Consider the following 2,474-nt stretch of genomic DNA (forward strand, 5'->3'; position numbering starts at 1 on the left):
AAAAAAAAAAAAAAACAAAACTTGGAGCAGAGAGGTCTTGAGTCGCATCCAGAACTGGCCAAAAGTTGCATAAATGGGAAAGCTTTGGTCTCCCAGACAGCCACAAGTAATGAGAATTCACTTTATCCCATGCTGCCAGTTCTAGTTATTTTTATAATAAGGGGAAAGAGACCTGTTGTGGCAAAGACTTTGCTGTTTTTCCTTTGCAGTGCTCTGGACTCCTCCTTAGCTCTCTCTTGCTACGTGGCACATGGGAATCTGTGTTGAATGGTACAGAGAGCAAGGGGCTTGTGTTTGCCTGTTTCATTGGCCTCCTCTGTCAACATCTTTAATTGTCTTTTTTGGAAGCAGACAGGATTCTTGAAGGATGAAAAGATGTCAATAGTGGGATTATATAAGCTTTCAGTAATAAAAGATGAACATCCCAGGTAGCAAATGGCATAAACAAAAACACCCAAGTGGGCAAGCACCAGGCATGGTCCGAGGTCAGGTGCCTGAGTCTGTCTCCAGGAATACATGTGGGAGAGCTGTGCCATATGGCTGGGGAGAAGGCAAGTTCTTCAGTGGCCAAAAGGAGAACATGGAATATTAGGTGTTGCATTTGGGGTGTTTTACTCTGTAGAAAATGGAGATCCATCCTTTAGACTGTATTCTATAAGAATTGTTTTAAATCAAACACGGCTGATAGGAGTGCAAAATGGTACAGTCACTTTGGACAACTGACCTTTTTTTTATAAAGGTAAACATACACCTATGACATGACCCAGCAATTGCCCTCAGAGGTATTTACCCTAAAGAAATGAAATCTTATGTTCATTGGAATATCTATTTATGGATGCTTGTTGTTGTTGTTGTTCAGTCACTCAGTCATGTCAGACTCCCTTCGACCCCATGGACTGCGGCACTCCAGGCTTCCCGGTCCTGTCTTGGATGTTTACAGAGGCTTTCTTCATAATTACCTATTTAAATGTCTTTCAGTTGGTGTCAAGATAAGCAAACTGTGGTATATCTATCCATATGGTAGACTCTTACTCAGAAAAAAAAAATGTAATGAACTATTGATAAAAACAATAGGGATGAAGCTCAAATATGTATGCTAAATGTAAGAAGATAAACCCAAAGTGTTTCATATTTATATGGGTCCTCAGGTGGTTCAGTGGTAAAGAATCCCTCTGCCAGTACAGGAGACATGGGTTCAATCCCTGGATCAGGAAGATCCCCTCAGGCCACCCACTGCAATATTCTTGCCTGGAAAATCCCATGGACAGAGGAGCCTAGCAGGCTAGAGTCCGTGGTGTTACACAGAGTTGGACACGAATGAGCAACTGAGCACATATCATGCCACATTCATCTGACACTTTGGAGAGAGTGAACTATAGTGATAGAAAAAAAGACCAGTGATTATCAGGGGTTGGAGTTAGGGGGAGGGAGGGACTGTAGAGGGACAGAATGGAATTTGGCGCGATGATGGAATTGTTTTATATCTTGATTGTAGCAGGAGTTACATGACTGTATGATTGTCCAACTCACAGAATTTTACTCTGAAAATGGTGTTTTATTGTATATACATTGTCAGTTCAGTTCAGTTCAGTCGCTCAGTCATGTCCGACTCTTTGCGACCCCATGAATCGCAGCACGCCAGGCCTCCCTGTCCACCACCAACTCCCAGAGTTCACCCAGACTCACCTCCATCGAGTCAGTGATGCCATCCAGCCATCTCATCCTCTGTCGTCCCCTTCTCTTCTTGCCCTCAATCCCTCCCAGCATCAGAGTCTTTTCCAGTGAGTCAACTCTTCGCATGAGGTGGCCAAAGTACTGGAGTTTCAGCTTTAGCATCATTCCTTCCAAAGAAATCCTAGGGCTGATCTCCTTTAGAATGGACTGGTTGGATCTCCTTGCAGTCCAAGGGACTCTCAAGAGTCTCTCCAATACCACAGTTCAAAAGCATCAATTCTTCAGCACTCAGCCTTCTTCACAGTCCAACTCTCACATCCATACATGACCACAGGAAAAACCATTGTCTTGACGAGATGAACCTTTGTTGGCAAAGTAATGTCTCTGCTTTTGAATATGCTATCCAGGTTGGTCATAACTTTCCTTCCAAGGAGTAAGTGTCTTTTAATTTCATGGCTGCAGTCACCATCTGTGGTGATTTTGAGCCCCAAAAGATAAAGTCTGACACTGTTTCCACTGTTTCCCCATCTCTTTCCCATGAAGTAATGGGACCGGATGCCACGATCTTCGTTTTCTGAATGTTGAGCTTGAAGCCAACTTTTTCACTCTGCACTTTCACTTTCATCAAGAGGCTTTTTAGTTCCTCTTCACATTCTGCCATAAGGGTGGTGTCATCTGCATATCTGAGATTATTGATATTTCTCCCGGCAATCTTGATTCCAGCTTGTGTTTCTTCCAGTCCAGCGTTTCTCATGATGTACTCTGCATATAAGTTAAATAAGCAGGGTGACAATATACAG

At 43.1% G+C, this 2,474-nt stretch overlaps 1 protein-coding gene across 2 annotated transcripts in view; it reads left to right on the top strand.

The window, feature by feature from the left end:
- The window catches only part of ALDH1L2 (aldehyde dehydrogenase 1 family, member L2), a 63,226-nt gene that overhangs the window by 1,125 nt on the left and 59,627 nt on the right, over positions 1–2,474 (top strand). The gene's annotated exons all lie outside the window — the stretch shown is intronic.

Source organism: Bison bison, unplaced genomic scaffold (assembly GCF_000754665.1).
Source record: "Bison bison bison isolate TAMUID 2011002044 unplaced genomic scaffold, Bison_UMD1.0 scf7180017864327, whole genome shotgun sequence".
Classification (NCBI taxonomy): domain Eukaryota; kingdom Metazoa; phylum Chordata; class Mammalia; order Artiodactyla; family Bovidae; genus Bison; species Bison bison.